The sequence below is a fragment of the Ambystoma mexicanum genome, chromosome 1q, assembly GCF_040938575.1.
Source record: "Ambystoma mexicanum isolate Mex_15411 chromosome 1q, UKY_AmexF1_1, whole genome shotgun sequence".
Classification (NCBI taxonomy): domain Eukaryota; kingdom Metazoa; phylum Chordata; class Amphibia; order Caudata; family Ambystomatidae; genus Ambystoma; species Ambystoma mexicanum.
The window spans coordinates 1,453,739,180-1,453,760,387 of NC_090922.1; the positions used below are offsets into that span (position 1 = coordinate 1,453,739,180).

The 21,208-nt window shown below is 45.9% G+C and overlaps 1 protein-coding gene across 2 annotated transcripts in view; it reads left to right on the forward strand.

Annotated features, from left to right (window-relative positions):
• BTBD19 (BTB domain containing 19) overlaps positions 1-21,208 on the forward strand; it is a 1,265,487-nt gene that overhangs the window by 112,105 nt on the left and 1,132,174 nt on the right. The window lies entirely within an intron of this gene.

The window sequence follows — 21,208 nt, forward strand, 5'->3', positions numbered from 1 at the left end:
TGACCTCGCCACCTCTGCCCCTCCAACTCCTCCCCCACCCCTGCACTTGTGGGATCCCCCACCACATTTTTTCCATTTCCACCACTGCTGGGGATGTGCCCTACACCCCGGGGCTGGGCGGGCTCACAGGACCGTGTGAAGAGCCAGTGTTCATGCAGTGTCAGCATGTGGCCGTGTATCCCTCGTGCATCGGGAAGCCCAGGCAGGTCGCCCTGGGCAACAGAGATGTTGGCAACATTCGTCTCTATGGGAGGAGCTTGCTGGAAAGACGGAGGACCGCACGTGGAGCCATGCTGTAGTCCCGTATTTCTGCAAAACGGTGGCATGAGCTATATTCTATATATTCTTTTTATATACTATAAAATATTCGCCAAAAAATCTCAGCCAAAAAAAAACTACTGATCTACGAACATAGAACCTTTTAATTAGATCATGGTTTGTGTGTATTTTATATTTATTGAAAATGAGTGCTTCACCAAAACGCACTGAGGGCATATTAATAGCTGGAGTATTCCCATTGCTAGATGTTTGCAAACCTTGACAAAGTCATGAGATGGTACTTAAGGTTTTATGTCGCTTGACAGAATATCTGTTGTTAGTCTTCAATGTTGTCAACTAATTTTGGTCGACCTTACCTTGATCTTATTTTTTGTTATGGACGACTCCCACATTCCCCTCTCCCTACCCCACACCCTCTGACGCCCCTCCACCACCTTACTACCCTAGCCCATGCACACACGGCCACTCAAATCGACCAAAAGTATTTGACCACATTGCAGACTAAAAAAGGATAGTCTGTCAAACGACGGCCCGCCAGTAGATTACACATGAAACCGGCTGAAAGTGGGGCTAGGCCTGGAAAGAGCGATTAGGACCATCTTGGGTAAGTGCAGGATTTAGAGATATAAACAGATATCTTGGCATCTTTAATGACAAAAGATGAAACGGTGGTGTATTCTTGACCCCCGCTTTTTTAATTTTATATGGCAGCCCTTCCAAGTTACTTGAATTGGGCTCATCTCTTCCCCCCCAATTGGGGGTCCATCCAGTTAAAGGCTTTGCATATTTCTGACAACCTTCTTTTATTGGATTTGACCCCCACATGTTTTGAACTAACTTCAGTTATTCCCAGAAGAAAATTACCAGGGATACATGTGAGAAATAGAAATGTGAAGAATGTGTTTGAACGTGAATGTGCCTGGATGTGACCTTCAACATATGTTAAGTTGAAATCTCACCAGGCAGAAGTCAAGCTGAAAATGGCACAGGGAGCGTCGATCTGCGATGTGTGCTACACTCTGTTGCATTGGTAAGGGCGTATAAAATAAGTGACCACTCGGCTCTTTATGAAGCCGAAATGTGGCCACTTGAAGACTAATCCTTGTTTGAAGAAGTGGAGGTTTGACTTCCCCGGAAAGCCTTGGCTTTGTCGAAAGCGACACCTGTAGGATGTACTTTTCATACTGACGGGGGTTGTGATTGGGTTTGTACCATCAGGTGGGCAACTAAGCCCATCCCAAGTGCAAGTCATCTTCCATGTCACTCTAATACTCGACACTTCATTGGTTATACAAACTATAGGGCTCTTTGATACGTGGCCCTCTACAATTGGTTTGGCACTCTTGTACCTTTCTGGAATATTCCACACGCTAGCAGCATGCAGGCTACCATACCAGGTGCAGGGAGGGTCGGCGTGATTATGCCTCCCCACCCAATTAGCCCAACATCTATCATCACTCTTGCAGTCAGTCAATTAAGGCTTTGAACCTAGACTTGCAGAAGCTCTCTGTGCCTGAGAAATAAAGGGAGTATCTTGGTTTTGGTGTAGCTCGACCCAATCTCTATTTTGATCTGATCATGTGACTTGGAGACCGTGTTTTCAAGCTCTTTGCAGCATTTAATTCTATTAAATGAGGAACTCTTGACGCCTTCAGTATTTTTCCATTTCACCGCAAACAGAAGTTTGTTTCTTTCTCACGTTCATGTAACTACTGGATGGACAATTGGGCTCACAGTGGCCTCGACTTCTTGTTGCTGGGCCAGCCAAGCCTTTCTTGTATTTCTCCATCGCCTGTAGTTATTTTCCAACTGCGCCACACTGAAAAAACCCTTTCCAATCACAGGGTTTCAAGCCTTGCTTTAAGTGCATTGTAGAATATGCAGGTTCAATACATTCCTATGTATATACGTTGGTGCATCGCCGCAAACTATTCACTACGTAGCCAACCTTAAGATCACTTGGTCTACTTGCGTTACTGCATCTGTACAAGTGTTAACTGATTTAGCATTTTCTTCAGCGTTTCTATAGCATGAGCATCTTTATCTTGAGCCCGAAATGTTGCTCATCTTTACCACCTCCTCTTCAGATCTTATAGAATGTCTATGTTCTTATACCTCGTGTACCTTTTCTGGGTGCGTCAGCTCTGCTCCTCGGCATGACGTCACCAGTCTTCTTTTTCACTTGTTTTCATACTTCCTCTGGGACTTTGTAGAGAAGACCATCATTTCTTCGTGAATTCATATAGGGTTTTGTCAATGGATATATTGTTTACAAGATTCTCTGCGGTACAGGCATTCTTACTGGTACTGCATGTTTCGCAATTTCCGGTTCCCAATATATAGGCAACATGGGGGTGGAGTTTTTGGTGGGGGTACTTGACTCCTCCTCTACACTATTATTTAGCTACATGCCCCACTCAAAAAAGAAGATGGTTCATAGAGTGTAATTTAATTTTTTGGGAAACTATGGACCTACGGGTTAGTCGGAATAATGTTCCTTTAAATGGTAGGAGCAACAGATTGTGCAGAGTCAGATAGAATGAAAACGTTAAGACATTTTATTGTTCAATCTGTTGTTCTACACAAAATAAGCTATGGTATTTTCTCGCCCTATTCTGTTTCATATGCATTCCTGAAAAAGAGTCTTTCTGACAGCACCTTCTCACAGGTACTGTTAATTGTTTCATAATGTGGCGTTAACATCTGATCCGGCGGTCTGGGTCAGTGTTATCGGCCCGGGGTCTGAGTTAAAGGCCTGGCCAGAGCAAGGGCCTTTAAATAGGGCCTGTGCCGATGATATCCGGCATGCCGGAGAGGGTGTTAAGGCCATTAGCATCCTGGGTTACCAAAGGGACAACCCGGGGTGCTAAAAAAAAGGATTTTCCTTCCTGCAGTAGGATGCGCGCTGCGTCCCATTGTGCGAAGGAAAATCATTTACGAACTTGGCTGCCATGGAAAGGCAAGGCAGGGTTCCGTACGGAACCCCACTTCCCTTTCCATGATGGCCGTTCTGCGCAGAAAGGAAGGTGCGGCTGCGGTGGCGAGTGCCGCCATAGTTGCAATAAGATAAGTTGTTGGCGAGGGGAATAAAAAAATAAAAAAAACAGGGGCCAGGAGTCTGGGGGGAAAATGGCGGTGTGGGGAGTCTGCCGTCAGGCGGCTTGGAACGCAGGGTTACACCGGCGGTTCAAGCCTGTGTTCCTAGCCACCTGATTGGTTCACTTTCCCCGGCTGGGGGCTAATATACATTTTCCCTTTGGGAGGACATTTAAAAAAGGCTGATTATATTAGTTGAAATTAATAGCGAAACTTATTTAGAACTACTTGACCCACGTGTTTTGTTGGGTGTTTTATTTCATTTAAATTTACATAACTATAAAAAGAATCTGTCAAAATGTTAAGTTGAAATATTTTGATTTACGTCATTGATAGTGATTTTTATTATATATATTTTATATATATATATATTTTATATTCTTCAGTGCGCAATTCACCTTTGGCACACACCCCTGTTTAGATAGATGTTTCTTGATAATTCACCGAGTGTATTTAATCTAACCTTGGTCGAGTTGGTAGAATAAAGCAATTGGATGAGGCGCCATACGCCCCGGTCTATCCCCCAACTAGAACGCTTGAACCATAGTCTAGAGATATGCACATTGTCAAAGGCTGAAGATAGGTCCATTGTTACAACAAACCATGATCATCCCAAGGGAGGCCCAATGCCAGACAGACAGGCGGTCAAGGCCAGCCAACTCCCTACTGTGCCACTTCCTCTCCTGAAACCTGTTTGTAAGCGATCAAATGATTGGCCCCCTCAGCCCACAACGTCAATTCTTTCAGCAATAATATTGCAAAGATTTTAGATGTTGTGTCAATCAATGGTAACTGGAAGGATCTTCCATGTTGCCTTTTTTAAAGATTGGGATGAGTATCGAGGAGGTCCAGGAAATCGGCCAGATGGAGTCCCTAACGATGCGAGTGAATAAGTAATAAGGGTATTTACCCAGAGTACAGGGTGGTTCTTAATGATACTGTTTGTCGCCCCATCCGGACCAGATGCTTGTGAGTTATTTCGTTTGTTGGTAGCGAGCTTGATACCTAATCGGTCAAGGGAGGGGGACCAAGGTAACAGACGGGTGTTAAGTGCTTGACGTATTCTTCACATTGCGCTTTGCCTCGTATTCATCAGTAAAGTATATTACCCAAGCATCCTCCAATAGTCCGAAGGACTGGTAGTGGGACTGATTGTAGCTTTTGTTGTTTAGTGACCACCAGATGGCACGTTTATCCTGATTAGCAATTTTACTGAGCATATCTCGGTTTTTCATAATGTATTTTTGATGGTGATGTAATCGGCACCAATTCCTGTACTGTTGTACCAGTGCCTTTTTCCCTTTTTTTTCTTTCTCCTCTCAAGTTTTGCGTGGACATCGAGTGGTATTCCTAACTTCACGCCTCATTTGACATGTTTTCCTTTGGATCTCTCTATCAAAATTATTACTTTTCCCCATGTAGAGCGATAGTCGCCTGAACCGTTGTACTGCCCCTCTTTTGTGTTCTGAGCATTGACAACAGGTTAGGAAATACCCCTGACAGTGAATGTGAATATTTGTCATCCTCAGTCAGGTTACTCCACCAGTTAACCCTAGTTCCCTGACCCAAAACCACCAAAGGACCATATTTCACAAACTCTGAGGTATGTTGGTGGCCCCTATGACTCAGGCCTAGTTATAACATTGCATGGTCACTTGAGCTTGCTTTTACTATATTCAGGTCAACCACCTCTTCCAGCCAACAATTCTTTAAAAGGAAATAGTTAATAGTGGAGGATGAAAAAAACATTTGACCAGGTTGGAACCTCGGAGAGAGACCCCTCAAAGAGTAGGTTGGTTTGCAAAAAGGCCCTTCTAGAAAGGAATTTGGACCAGATCTGAACCACAATCATCCCTACTCGACAAGTGAACAAATGGGGCAACACTGCTAATATCATCCAGCTCATCGCAACCGCCATCCATTACCACACATTTGCAATTAGAATCTCCAGCCAAAATGACTAAACCACCCCGGTTCGGTAATAGACCAGGCTAATAATACATTCTCAATGTCATGCATCACTGTGTCCAGATCTGTGCTTATGGTATTGGAATAAATGTTAATTCTCAAGGCGGCTGCTTGATGATCAATTTCCCTGGTATCCCAGATCTTTGTTATCAGAATAACCTCATAGTTTATAGGCAATATTTCAATACAACAAAACTTCTTAATTTTCACAGCTGTTAACGGGCCTCCCTATTAATCCTGTTTTAGCGAATGTGGAGTGAGTTGAATACCTATACCTGGTCTTCTCTGCAGTGTGGCCTTCATTGTACCTGACCTTTACCCCGCCTGACCTTCCCTGCAGTGTGCTCTTCATCCCACCGGGTCTTCTCTTCAATGTACCCAACAACTGCACAGCCTCAATGCGCTCTTCATCTCACCTGGTCTTCTCTGCAGTGCGATCTTCACCCCGCCTGACCTTCCCTGCAGTGTGCTCTTCATCCCACCGTGTCTTCTCTTTAATGTACCCCACAACTGCACAGCCTCAATGCACTCTTCATCTCACCTGGTCTTCTCTACAGTGTGTGGCCTTCATCCTGCCTGGTCCCGCCTGGTCTTCTCTACAGTGTGGCCTTCATCCCGCCTGGTCTTCTCTACAGCGTGTGGCCTTCATCCCGCCTGGTCTTCACTACAGTGTGTGATCTTCATCCCACCTGGTCTTCTCTACAGCGTGTGGCCTCCATTCCGCCTGGTCTTCTCTACCGGGTGTGGCCTCCATTCCGCCTGGTCTTCTCTACAGCGTGTGGCCTCCATTCCGCCTGGTCTTCTCTACCGGGTGTGGCCTCCATTCCGCCTGGTCTTCTCTACAGCGTGTGGCCTCCATTCCGCCTGGGCTTCTCTACAGTGTGTGGCCTTCATCCCGCCTGGTCTTCTCTGCAGTGTGTGGCCTTCATCCCGCCTGGTCTTCTCTACACTGTGTGGCCTTCATCCCGCCTGGTCTTCTCTACAGCGTGTGGCCTTCATCCCGCCTGGTATTCTCTACAGCGTGTGGCCTTCACCCCGCCTGGTCTTCTCTACAGCGTGTGGCCTTCATCCCACCTGGTCTTCTCTACAGCGTGTGGCCTTCATCCCGCCTGGTCTTCTCTACAGCGTGTGGCCTTCATCCCGCCTGGTCTTCTCTGCAGCGTGCTCTTCATCCGGCTGGTCTTCTCTACAGTGTGGCCTTCTACCCACCTGGTCTTCTCTGCAGCGTGCTCTTCATCTGGCCTGGTCTTCTGTAGAGTGTGGCCTTCATCCTACCTGCTTTTCCCTGCTGCATGCTATTTACCCCACCTGGTTTTCTCTTCACAGCCTTCCCCTCGATGTACTCTTCATCCTTCTTATCACCCATCATACTCTTCATCCCTCGTGTCTTCAGACTGACTATCTTTTTTGCTGGCCTGCCTCCCCCAATGCTTCTTGTACTTATGAAGACTACTCTGTGGAGATGTCGTTCTGAAATCCTCATAGGTCTGAAGGGGACCAGTCACCCGGAGGCACATGGGAACTTAACCCCAAGAAGCAGGGCTTCATGTTACAGACATCATCGATTCTAGCAGGAGCATCTGATAGGTGCTGCTGTACACAGAACTCTCTAAGCCTCCTTTAAGACATAGTTGCAGGAACCAGTGTGATGGGACGCGGGCCGAGAGCATGTAATTGGTACAATACTAGGTGATACCCTGTCCATTTGGTCTACATATGCTCACATTACACATGTACCGGATTTGGAGCACTGAGAAGGGAACTGGGACTGTACACATTTTTATTAAAATCCCAATAATAGGAATAGGTCACGTAATTGTAATTGGTTATTTATAACCCGCTTAATAGCCAGAGGTTTCTAAGCGTGGACCCGGGGATCGAACCTGTGTGTTGTCTTGCTTCCAAGGCGAGTGCATTGCCCCTCAGCTATCCTCCCGGCCCCGGTTCCTTGAGCCAAACCAGCCCTCCAAGGTTTGTTCCGACAGAGTTTTCTCTAAGTAGATCACATGTACTAAAAATAAATAAAGTCCTATATTTTACACAGCAGTCTCCAGGAGCAGACACTTACCCAATACCCAGTGCAGACCTTAGACCTTTGTGTAAGACGAATAACCCTAAACACCTGGCTGAAAGGCGGGCACATGGTGAGGGGCCTAAATAAAGAACTGCTTGGCAGGAGCTAAAATCGGCTCCTGCATGTTGGGCATCGCGTGGGTAACGGGGATCTAGTGCTTCGTGTGTCGCAAATCTAACTTCCTCATGAAAGTAACAAGTTGTGTCCATTCCGTCTGTAGAACTGTGCTAGAAGTGTCTTCTAGAGGTGCCCTAAGGCCCTTCTACAGGGACTCCCCGATACACTGAGCCTCTGGGGCACCAGGAGAAGCAGGGCAGAGGTGTGAGGGTTCAGAAATGGCTGCCGGACTCCGGCTACCTGGGCGCTTTCACCCTGCCCCCAGGCCGTGAAGGTGTCCCAGATACTCCGATCCTTGCATGCTACTCTGGATGAGCAAAGGTCAAGCCACGACACTGGTCCTGTTTACGCCCACCTTGCGCTGCCTTGGCCACGCCGCGTGACGCAGGTACCTGCGTGTCATGATTAGCCTGTGCCGACGGCTGTGTTGACTGAGTGTTAGGAATGGCCCTGCATGGAGACTGACTGATGAGGGAGCCCGCACCTCGCGATGCAGAGCTGATTGCAGAGGGACTGGCCTCTCTGCTCTCTGTCAGCCTAGGCCAGCAAGCATCCGACTTAGAAGCTGCCGAGGGGACTGGATGGCATAATGGTTCCATGTGATAATGTCGCCGCACAAATGTCGCCATACAAGAATGGTGCCTTTTTTTGCAGCGACATTATCATATGGAACCTGCGGGGGACACCCACGCAAACCTGGCATTTTTTTCAAAGGGACCCCCCCCGCTCCCATATACCCCATATATTGTCCCCATAAATAATGTCAACTATGGCGTTTCCCGGCGACCATATATATGGCGACGGTGTGCAGTCATAATGTCGACTGCAAAAAGTCGAATTACAAAAATGTCGAAAACAAATGGTTGAAAAAAAAAATTTGAATATGTCATTTTTTATTTTACATGTTTTTTTTGGCTTTTGTGCGTTAAAAAAGGGTTTAAATAAAAAGGGGGGATAGGGGGACCCCCCCCCCCATTTGGAACAGAAAATAAAAAAAGAACATTCGAAAAAATCAATTTCGATCGTTTGTGTTCGACAATTTGACTTTCGACTTTTTCACATTCGACATTATCACTATAAACCTATGGCAACAGTATTTATGGGGACAATATTACCTGATACCATAATAATTGAATAGTTGAGCCGTCTCCTTTTTTTTATCATAGAAAGAACCTAAAGGCCAGGGCCCGCAATGACCTTGCAACAAGTTTAGGATCGAAAGAGCCTCTAGCTGGTACCCCCTGATTGCATACATGGTTCAAATGAGGGTGAAGGTGCAGCTGACGTCGCTTGGGATGCATGTTCAGTGCCCGTATCCCAAGCGCACAAGAGTTTCATAAGAGATCTCTCCTTCATTTATTTGTTTATAGCGCCCTAGAGGCACCAGGGCGCAGACATCGAGACGTGAGACAGAACAAACAAGACAATACTGAGACGGCAGGACTTTTTGTTTAGGAATTCTGGATTAAAAAAAAAATCTGAATAGTAATGTTTTCAGTTTCTTCTTGAAGATCAAGAAGTTGGGTTCTAGCCTTAATAAGGCCCAGAGTTTGTTCGACTTTAAAGCCGCTTTAACTGGGAAAAAAATCGCCCCAATCCATTTGCTTTTCTGACGCAGATGTAATTCACCAAACCTTGAGCTTTTGATCTCAGAGACCGACCTGGTTCATATGAGGATATTTGCTCTTTTAAGTATGCTCGAACGAGCCATAGAGGCAGTGGTGAACAATTTGAACAACTTTGGAGGTAATGCGGTCATCCACGGCTAGCCAATGGATCACCTTCCTATCTTCAGTCATGTGGTCCCCCCTAGATTTCCTTTTAATAACTCTCACTGCGTCATTCTGAATGACCTGGCATTGGACTATGCAGCCTTTCCTTGCTCCGAGTAGTAAGCATTTCCGTAGTCCAGCCTTGAGAGAATTGAAGCTCTAGCGATGGTAGTGCAGTTTTTTCATTTAGGGCTGGTCTTATATGCCTAAGTAGCCTTTGGTAGTACCAGCAGTTTTCTTGTAGGTATGCTTCAGGGGAGTCGGCCCCGAGGGTTGGCTCTAGATAAAATCCTGAGGTTTTAACTGTGTTGGAGACCGAGATGTTCGAGTTTTTTATGCTGAACGAGGCGTAGTCTGAGTTAAGTTTGGCCCTGGCCTGGGGAGAGCGGAATATCATAAACTCTGTTCTGCTACATTTACACGGAGCCAATTTGCTTTTATCCAGGACTCAATTACATTGTAGATGTTTGCAACCTTAGAGCTGTCTGCGCTATGGCACCCGCTTAGTCCAACTGTCAGCTGGGTGTCATCGGCGAAATTGTTAAGGAGAGCACGAAGACGGCAGAGGTACTGATTAATTAGGAGTGGGGACAAGCTTGCCCCGGGGGTACACCGCAGTTTATGCGTATGGGTTTGGATGACTGATCTCCCCAGTGTATCTTGGAGCTTCGTTCCCCGAGAAAAGAGGAAATCCAATCTATAGCCTCCTGAGAGCAATTTTCCGATTTGTCCAGTGCCTCTGGAAGTTTATGATGGTCTAGCACATCACAGAGGATCGCATCAAGAGGAGGGCTCTGTTTTAGATTGGCGTGCTCTCTAGTCCTGAGTATAGAAATAATGGCTGGGTGCATTGGGCTTACTGAGCCCAAAAGTCCTGCGGCGCAGGTGAGTCTGGCCGGAATTAATGCTTCTGAATTTGTGCTCATCTTTGCAAATAAATAGTTGTGCATTTAGAGGCTTAATCCGGTGCTTCCTCTGTGGGGGTGTTTGCCAGGGCTTAGCCTTGGCACCTATTTATGAGTCCCGGTTCTCATTGTCTCAGATTCACTTTAATTATGAAGTAGTGTTAGTCAGTGCATCCATCAACCACAATGAGCAGGTGCGAGCTGCAGTGTAACTCCAAATATGTCGACACTGTGGGAGCAGCTATGGGGGTTGGCAGCAGTGGCAGGGAACTGCCAACCCGCCGTCTCACAGATGTGCAAGAAAATATTTGTGCCCCAACACTTATTTTCTTTTCAAATTAAACACTGGCTTAATGAGATGTAAGAAATTCTCTGGAAGGATTACTGCCCCTGACTGTGTTTGCGGGCAGTATGTCCAGCGAGCGAGGTTCTCTACTTGACACCAGCATCCTTGCCGCAGCCGTGCCTTTGTCTACATTCTTTGGTTATCCTGGATTCTCTGGAACCTCACATCTGCAAGAGTTTGACCAAGAGTAGGGATCATCCCACCCCCCATTCATTTCTATCATCCAAAATCTAGAGACAGATGGAGGTTTGGAAGTGAAGTACATTTCATGATTGGTTCATGGTTGGAGGGATGCTGGCCTGGCCTAGGATATAGCTGTCATTCTGCTGCTGGGCTGCCTGGCCCTCCCTGGCACCCGCAGCTAGTCTGTCTTTTGATGTTTTTTTCCTTGTCTTTTAGAGGTAAAAGAGCTTAATTCCTTTAAGTTTCAGCTTTGCAACCATACTTCCGCGGGACCCAAAGACTTTGAACCAGCCTGTTCCTTTATTCCTAGATCTAACTTTTTTTTTTACAATTTAGCATTGATCATAGCAAAGGAAACTATGGTAGTAGAAAAATAAGAACAAGAACATATTTACATATTCTTGAATAAAATGAATCTGAAACATCCTCTTTCCCCTGGAATCCTACACATTGTGTCCAGTTGGGTCCATCCAGGCCAGACCCTGTTGCCATACTGCAGGGTGGAAGCTGTTGTCCCCTCTTGCTTTCTACCATCACCATGGATCCACTAGAAAACCTGGTCATGGGGCTGATTTTCTCCATGCACCAGTATGCTGCTGACAATGTTCCATCTCCGGGTTTCCTGTCTGGCTGACGTGCTCCGCTTCAGGGACTGCCTCTTGCAATCCGGGAAAATCGAGTCTTTTTTTAATCCTAGTCTTCGGTGGCTTTATAGTCACTGGTTCGTTAGGATTGGATGGAGGGAAGTTTATCTTGAGCTGGCTACCTGCTTCTTCGTTTGCTCACTTCAAATCATTTCTCCGCTCTGCTGCTTGTCTGATTCACGAGGCTCATAGGCTGATCAGGTTTTTCCCTTTCCTTTCTTTGTCGACTCATTCTCCCTAGATGTTCGTATTTTCTTTAAGATATGCCACATTACTTTCAAGGGGCTGGCTGCCGTGGGTAAGGCCGACAGCTGTTTGCTAACCTGCCTATGCATGGGGTTCAGAGAATTGCTTGACATGGAGATATCCGCTGGTTTCTAAATATGAAACTGAGCTACTGAAGGCTTCCTGCTCAGGAATTCATTGGCCCTCATTAAAAGTATGGCAGAGCAGAAAAGAAGTGGTGGCTAACGGAATTACCACCACTTTTACCACTCTGCTATATTCAGAGTTTGGCCTTGTAGTGGAGGATTTGGAGGTAAATCCTCCAACTTTCAGAAGAAACATTGGCAGAATTACCGCTGGTGGTAATCCTGTCATAATCCCCATGAAGTTCAATGTACTCCAGAAATGGGGACTAACCCTGCCTACCACCACTTGTAATCTGGCAGTTAATCCACTGGACCAAGTGGCGGTAACAGTAATTCCTTTTAGCGGTTTTCTGGCGGATTTACTGCCGGAATACCGCCAAACTCATAAGTGGGCCATTGTCTTGTGTTGCACCATTTTCCTTGGATTTCCCTTTTTGTTGGCTACCTGTCTGTCCCCAAGTCTTCTATTTTTTGTGTCGTAAAAAAACACATTGTTTTTCACTTGCATCTCCTGCAATCCAGCACCGTAATGCCCCTTTTCTGCACGAGGATCACCAGATTGCTTAAAGAAGTCCCTGCCACCATTAAGGTACACGAGGTACCTGATAACTCTAAGATGGCCGCCCGTTTTGTTGCCCGAAGCCCCTCTGCCTAACTGAGCCTTTTGCAGCCATCTGATTGGCCACTGGGCCCATCTCTTCACCCACTGGCTACCGGCAGGCGAAGCCGGCCCACACGCTCTAAGGCCCACGGGAGGTAAGGCCAACACCCGTTTGTGCCTGTTCGTGCCGATTCTGCCTCTGCCAATCCCCCTGGCCCACACAGGTGAGCACCAGCACGGAGGACCCGCTACCCCTGGACCACTCACTACCGCCTCATAGCGTCTGAGGCCAACGGTGATTGTACACTCAGCCGCCCGGCACGACCTGGCACCTCATCCTGGTAAGCACACACATATCAACTTAGTATTACAAACTTTTCAGCACCACTTCCCGAGCGGCAGCTGCATTACGACTCTTTTCTGCACGGCTCGCCTTCCGCGGGGCTCCCACTAAGCCTACAATCCAATTGCCCTGTCTCCCACATCAGGCAATGCGTAGCATACCGCCTGCCACAATCAGACAGTCCTCACTGCACAACTCCCGGTCTCCTATACACTGTATCCTTACTGCATACTTGGCACATACATATGCCTGCCTACATATGCCACTATCTGCCATCATATGTGTTTATGCAAAATTGGACAAGCAGTCTATTCGCTTTGCTTAAGCTTAATACATTCCAAGACTAGCCTTCGAATTACCATTATTCGTACCTTCTGCTTGCTATGGATCGAGCTTTTATACACATCAAGATTTGTCAGTCGCTCCATTACTATATGGGTATAACGGTCCTGCCTTCCTCCTCACCCTTCCCCTGCATTCCGCATGCATGGTGCCTGAACTACTAAGTGCTGTCCCTATGGTCGCATCTGACCACGTTAAATCTTGGTGTGCCTACGGTCACTTCAGACCATTTTATAATGTGCTGGCCCTTAAGGTCATTCCTAGTCTATTTTTAATTGTGTAGTGCCTCATGGTCATTTCCAGACCACCTTAAATTGTGTTGTGCCTTACGGTCGCTTCCAGACCACTTTAAATTGTGTTGTGCCTCATGGTCGCTTCCAGACCACTTTAAATTTTTAAATTGTGTTGTGCCTTCGCTTCCAGACCACTTTAAATTGTGTTGTGCCTTACGGTCGCGTCCAGACCACTTTAAATTGTGTTGTGCCTTAAGGTCGCTTCCAGACCACTTTAAATTGTGTTGTGCCTTACGGTCGCTTCCAGACCACTTTAAACTTATGTTGTGCCCTATGTTTTACATCAATTCCAGGTGCCATGTTATAGGGTGCTTGCATTTCTAGTCACGAAAAGGACTTAGGTGCTAGGCTGTAGTATGTATACATCTTTAGCCATGATTAGGACCCTCAACGCTAGGCGTTATACCATAGGATGTCTGCCCCATAGACACTAAAAGGATTGCCCAATCTAGGTGCATTTGCAATAGCACAACCACGCACTAGTCCCCACCGGGCTTGCCTAACACAGGCGCCATCCTGCCACGTTCACAACATGCGCACCACTAAGACTTGTTTATCACTCACATGCGGTTCCCTAGTCTGGACTCTTCTAACCATCACCATAACAATGGCCCTCACCAACCCCATACCTTGTAACCTGCAAGAGAGAAACTTGCGACTCAGAGCTAGGCTGCCACGACTCTACGACATCAAAAATAAAAGAACCAGCCCGTTAGTACCCACAAGTACCTCCACTGCCATTCATCTTAACCTCCTAGACTCAGCGACGTTACATCGTCCTGAACCACACGTTGTCCCATACTACAAACAGAGGAAACCACATGATGTCCCATACTACAAACAGAGGAGACCTATCCGTCCTACACCCAGTTCTGCCAAAGACAATACTACAACTCCTACATTATCAGGAGCCCTTATTAATGCTAGGTCCCTTATAGCACACAATACTGAAATAGCTGATATACTGGCTATGGACAACCTAGATATCCTTGCAGTTTCTGAAACCTGGCTCCACGATGCAGCCGGCCCTGCCCTCATGACTGCCATACCAGACGACTACAACATCCTAAGAGTCGACCGACCTAACTCTGGAGGAGGCGGCCTGGCCATCATAACCAAAACACAGCTAGCTGCTAGACTCATCCCACACCCAACAATTACATCGTGCGAACTTCTCTCAGCTAAAATACCTATCTCTAATAATAGCACTCTAACGATACTTCTGATATACAGACCACCAGGCCCACTAGGCAACCTCGAGGAAGACCTTTCCAGCCTCCTCACCAACAGTATTAAAGACTCCACTCAGCTTCTTTTACTAGGTGACTTTAACATGGGCTTTAACGACGCTGAAGCCCAGTCTATCCAATCCATTCTAGTCAACCACGGCATTACCCAAAATGTCCTAACTCCTACACACACAAAAGGACGCACACTAGACTGGATAGCCAACTATAACTGTGACATCACCATCTCTAGTGTCTTACCTCAAATATGGACAGACCACTATCTAATATGCTTTACAGCCAGCATCGAGCCTCCCAAACCTAAAAAGAATAAAATAGCACCCCCCTTGCCAACGAGAAGCAAAAATGAAATCACAGCTGAAAATCTACTTCCACTTCTCCTACCAGATCTCACAATCAGCTCCAATGAACCCAACCCTAGCGAGTTAGTTGAATCATTTAACAACTCCATGGCCAAAGCCCTAGACCTGATTGCCCCTATCAAATTCCATAAAAGTAAACGTGAAACGCACCTTAACTCTTGGTTCACCCCCCACCTCAAAGAAATGCGTATCCAAAAACGCAAACGCCAAGCTATTTGGAGGCACACTCCCTCTGCTGACAACAAAACTACACTTGCCAACTTTGCCAAAAAATACAAGAAGGACATAATCCGAACTAAAAAAGAATCATTCAATGATAGAATCAATAAAGCCAACTTGAACTCCAAAGAGCTCTTCACCATTCTCCGGGAACTGGAAAACCCAATAGCCCCTACAGACAATGTCCCCAAGGACAAATCTTGGTGCACTAGCATCCAAAATGCCTTAGCAAATAAAATCACTACCCTTCAATCGAAAATTGCTAAGTAAGAAAAAAGCATCCCTGATCCCTAGCGGAACTCATACCACCCCATTGAAAGAGATACCCAGCACATCCACCCAAAGCAACTGTAAACCCTTCAGGTTTACTAATATTTCTATATTAGAAACTGAAAAGGTCATTCTCTCCCTTAAACCGTCCAACTGCCAAGGCGATAGCTGCCCTGCGCAAATCCTCAAGGATGCAGCCAGAGATCTAGCACCTTTTATCTCGAAACTTATCAACGCCTCCTTCAATACGAATACGGTACCTACTAACCTTAAAGAATCCTGGGTACTCAAAAAAACAGACACTTGACCCAGCAATCCCCACTAACTACAGGCCCATTACTACAGTCCCATTTCTCCTTAAAATTATAGACTTAGTAGCCTACCTCCAAATCCAAAATTATTTGGAGACACACCAACTATTAGGCTCACGGCAATCTGGCTTCAGACCTCTGCACGGAACTGAAACGGCCCTTATCGACCTCAAGACACAAATCGACGAGTTGAAGGATAAAGGTAGTACAGCTATGCTCCTCTTCCTTGACCTATCAGCGGCCTTTGACCTGGTGGATCATGCAGTATTATGCAACCACTTAGCGTCGGCCGCCCACTTCTCAAGTGAAGCTATAGCATGTACCCTAGCTAACCGGACGATGAGAGTATTCTCCCCTGTAGCGGCAGCAGACCCAATCCAGATCACTTGTGTTGTCCCACAAGGCTCATGTGTCTCCTCGACAATGTATAATATCTTTACTAAGCCTCTCTTCGACAAACTTGACAGATTAGGGGTAACTTACACTAATTATGCGGACGATACGCAGATCCTCATACCACTATCAGGCAACTTTGTCGAAGACACAGCTTTAGTAAACAAAATGTACCTCCTCATTCAGGCATGGATGGCCTCCCACGGCCTCTGCCTAAATGACGACAAAACTGAGTTATTGATCCTGGGCTCCGACTCCAACTTCAAAAAACTGAGTCCCAACTATCGCAATTTCAACATAGATGGTAACACAATTAAGGTGGCTATGGAGGTAAAATCTCTAGGCTTTTACCTCGATTCTACCCTATCCCTAAATAAACAAGTTAACACCCTGGCATCCTCCACAGCGTACACCTGTAAATTAATCAGGACCTGTAGACCGTACCTCTCTAAAACCAACTGCATCACAATAGCCAATGCATTAGTAATGTCCAAGCTGGACTATTGCAATGCCCTCTATGCAGGTGCCAACAAATCCATTATAAATGAAATGCAAATCCTTCAAAATAACGCTATCAGAGCAGCCCTTGACATACCCCGTAGAGCACACATTTCCAACATCAGAAAAGACCACCACTGGCTTAAAATCAGCCACAGAGTCCTTCTCAAGACACTATCTCTCACCCACAAAGGGCTCAACCACGCAGCACCCCCTTATATTTCGGCCAGACTGACCAGAAAAACCTTTAGCCACCACACTAGGGCTACCAACCACTTCTTGCTCGAAACGCCTAGATGTAGACGATCTAAAGCGGGTGGAGCAAGCTTCCCTGTCAGAGCTGCCCAGGCCTGGAACGTACTGCCCACTGCACTGAGAGCTAGCCTACCCTACTCTAACTTCAGATGGAAGGTAAAAAACTGGCTCTGGTCCAACGACAATTAACTCACGCGGCACCCTACAGCTATGATACCCTTGTACCCTAGTCTAAGACCATGCTGATGCTGCTTTCTCCCTTTCTTACCTTGTACATTCTTGTAATACTGCAATATGCTAGCTCTTCACTCCAACCGCTTGTACTGACTTGTATGTATTGTATTGGTTTGATTTTTATCCTATGTATGTAACCTAAGCTTAAGTAACCTTGTACCTGCTGCGCCCGGCTACCCTCGGGTTTGGTGCGCATTATCAAATGATAAACAAACAAACAAACTTGCTTATCCCTACCTTAGCTTTTCCCTTGCTCATACCTACTGTCGCCTTTTCCTTGCTAGTCCCTTCCTGAGCTTTTCCCTTACTCATACCTGCCTTACCTTTTCCATGCTCATTCTTCCTTAGCTTTTCCCAACTTATCTTTTACCCTTCTCAACCCTTCCTTAGCTTTGCCCCTGCTCATCCCTTCCTTAGCTTTGCCCCTGCTCATCCCTTCCTTAGCTTTTCCCTTGCTCATCCATTCCTTAGCCTTATGATATGACATGATATGGCATTTATAACGCACCTATACACAAGTGTTTCAAGGCGCGACGAGGCAAGGGAGGGGGAACAGAGGGAAGACGGACAAGTACATGGGATAATAAATAGCAAGATAAATAAAAGAACGGCCAGCTGGTGGTAAGTGCAGGGTGAGTGCAGACATAAGTGCCTTTACCCAACTCATCCCTTCCTTAGCTTTTACCTTGTGTGAGACAGGCATGGTATCAAGAGAGACTCAAATATGTTAATTTCAAAAATCCTTATTTACTATGGTTCCTGGGTTGGTGTAATGCCTAACTGGCCCTAACACTAAAGTGATGTTCCCCTTAACTGATGTTCCCCTTAACTGATGTTCCCCTTAACTGATGTTCCCCTTAACTGATGTTCCCCTTAACTGATGTTCCCTTAACTGATGGACGTCGAAGTCTGGAAGTCGAAAATTAAAATCTGTCTGTGTCTAAACCTTCACTCTTTGACATAAATGTGTTAAGAAGTCTTTCAAAAGCAAAAAGAGTTGGTACAACATAAATAGGTCTTCTCACCATCTGTAGGTTGGTCGGCTCCAAAAGAATGAGTTCAATCAAAAGGGTTTGTTCAGAGGACCTTCTCCATAGTTCAAACAATGTCAATGTCATTAATGCATTGGGGATCCCTTCCCCAAGCTTCAAGTAATTCGGTAACACAAAATATTCAAGGTTCCACTTTGATAGGCCTCTTAGGGTTCCCTTCCCCAAGCTTAGATATCTTCCAAGGTCAAGCACAAGTTCTGCTCTTAGGTCTCTCAGGGTTCCCTTCCCCATGCTCAGGCCCCTGTTGAGTTTCAGTTTGTCAGGGTGTACCTTTCTTTCATATACAGCTCTTTCAAGGGATGGCATCAGAGACTTTAAAAAACGCTAGGTCATTTGCTCCTCCTAAGTGCGACCGGTCTGAGTTTTAACCCCTCTTTTATTTCTTGCTCTTAACCTTTTGCTTTCAGGGGCTTTCCGCATCCCCTCTTATTCCCCTCTGTTTTGTTGGCTTCTTTCTCATACCCACTGGCACCTTTCTTGCCTTCTCCTGCACACTTTCACATTCCTCTCTGTTTTGTGCCCACTGGCACTGTCTTTAACTTCCACCGTTCACACTGGCACATTCTTTGTCCTTTATATGCCCCTCGGGAACTTTCTCCAGCTCTCTCGTGCAGACTTGCACTCTTCTCCTTTCCGTGCCCACTGACATCTTTTCCATCTTTCCTGTGCACACTTGCACACTTTCCACTCTGCAGGGTCGCTTGTACTCTTCTCTGTCTTCTCAGGTCGCTCGCACCCTCTTCATTACAGTTCTTTCACTTTGCGTCTCTGCACCCTCTGCTTTTACTTGCTTTCCCTTAATTTCTCTTGATCTTGTCACTCTTCTTTCAATCTATATTGCTTTACTAGTTTCCTTTCATTCCTTTCCTCTTTTCTGCTCCGTGCTGCTTTATGCATTCCTTTCGCCTGCTCTGCTTCAATCAGCCGGATGCTCCCAGGTTTCTTTCTTTCCTTCTTCTTTCCTTCTTCTTTCCTTCTTCTTTCCTTCTTTCTTTCTCCCCTTCTTTCCTTCTTTCCTTCCTTCTTTCTTTCTTTCTTTCTTTCTTTCTTTCTTTCTTTCTTTTCTTTCTTTTCTTTCTTTTCTTTCTTTTCTTTCTTTTCTTTCTTTTCTTTCTTTTCTTTCTTTTCTTTCTTTTCTTTCTTTTCTTTCTTTTCTTTCTTTTCTTTCTTTTCTTTCTTTCCTGGTTTCCTTCTTTCTTTCCTTCTTTCTTTCCTGGTTTCCTTCTTTCTTTCCTTCTTTCTTTCCTAAGACTCACCCGGGCAGCAGCACAGTGACAAGCAGTACCTTCTGATTGTGCAGGCCTTAGCTCAGGGTTTCACCACCTGCCCTACAGACCCCCTTGGGGCCGGCACAGGTGGTGAATGGGGAATGAGCAAAGTTTTTACCACCAATAGCAGCCTACAGGGTGCTTCGCTCTGGTTCTCTGGAGACACGGCTCCCTAGCCATGCTGCAGCCCCATACCAACACCGGGCCAGCGTCTCGGCATGCTGTTCTCCTCTGGGCCGTAGATCATGCTGCTCTCTGCTCCTTTAATTCTCTATTCTATTCTAAAGAATCCTTTCGTAGTGCCAACACGCCCGTAGGCCTCAGGACACCCACAGACAAAACAGACAAAAACCACAAATCGGAAAGACCTATATCAGCAAAGCACAGTCAAGAACAAGGGAGAAAGGAGAGAGGAGACTTGAGTTCCTCCTCCATCAAACAGGAAGTTTTCAGAGCCTTCCTAAACTGGCTAGTAAACAGAAGCTGCCTGATAGAACGAGGGAGATCATTCCAGACCCTTGGGGCCCAGGCATTGAAGCTCAGGTCTCCAAAGCTCTTGAGTATAAAGCTTGGTTGTATAAGTAGGTCCTTAATATTGGACCGAAGTGTTCGCTTGTGCGGCCATCTCGTAACTCTTGAGCTAAAATATCTAGCAGCAACACCTGTCCGATGTTTATAAACCAGGCAGCAAGCTTTAAAAGGAATCCTCTGATCATTGTGTCTAATGCCGCAGGCGGCTCTAACGGCTCTGTTTTGAACAGTCTGCAATTTCTTTTTTTCACGTTAGCTTGTGAAGTGTGAACTAATAAACCATTCCAATAATCGAGCCTGGTATTTATAGTTGCTGTGGCTATCAACACCCTATTTTCCACTGATAGATAGGGTTGCATCTGCCATAGCAATTGTGTCATATAGGTGCAACTAGAACTTATAGAAGACACATATTTGTTGAAATGTAGGTTGCAGTCAAAAACAACCCCCAGGGTTTTGACATGGGTAGAGACCTATAGAGAAGGCTACACACTGAGAGCCAAACAACTTTAGCCTGGTCGGGCTACCAAGAATCAAGATCTCCATCATTATTTGGTTGAAAGACAATTGTTTTCCATCCATATTTTGATGGCATCAAAGACCCTACTGGCCATTAATGAGTGTACCTCATAGGATCCTGACAGTTTCAGGATGATCTTGGTGTCCTCCGCGTAATTTGCAAATTTGACACCCAGACCATCCAAGAGATCAAAAAGAGGTTTAGAATAGATGTTGTATAACAGAGGGGAACACTAGATCCTTGTGGTACACCATAACCCAGTTGGACCTCTTGTAACTTAAAGTCCCCCCTGGCTACCTTGACCTTCCTAGGTCCAAGAAAGGATTTAAACCAATTAACCACCACCTTAGAGCAGTTGCCCACCGCAGCTAGCTTGTCTGCCAGCCTATCATGGCATGATTCTCCAGATCAAAGGCAGCGGACAGGTCCAGCAACAGCAGCATGGCCATGCTACCTTGGTCCACAATTTCAGCTGTGGTGGATTTGACTTTCACCAGAGCCGTTTCCATTCCATAGTTCTTCCTGAAACCAGACTGGCCCTTTGACAAAGGCATCTTTGTCTATAATCTTTAGCAAGAAGGGGACATTTGTTATGCACCGATAATTAAGAGGTTCTTGAGGATCTAAACCCTCTTTTTTTAATAATGGGGTAATCCAGGCTTCCTTAATACAATCCAGCACTATCCCTTCCTGAAAAGAGCGGTTGATGAGACG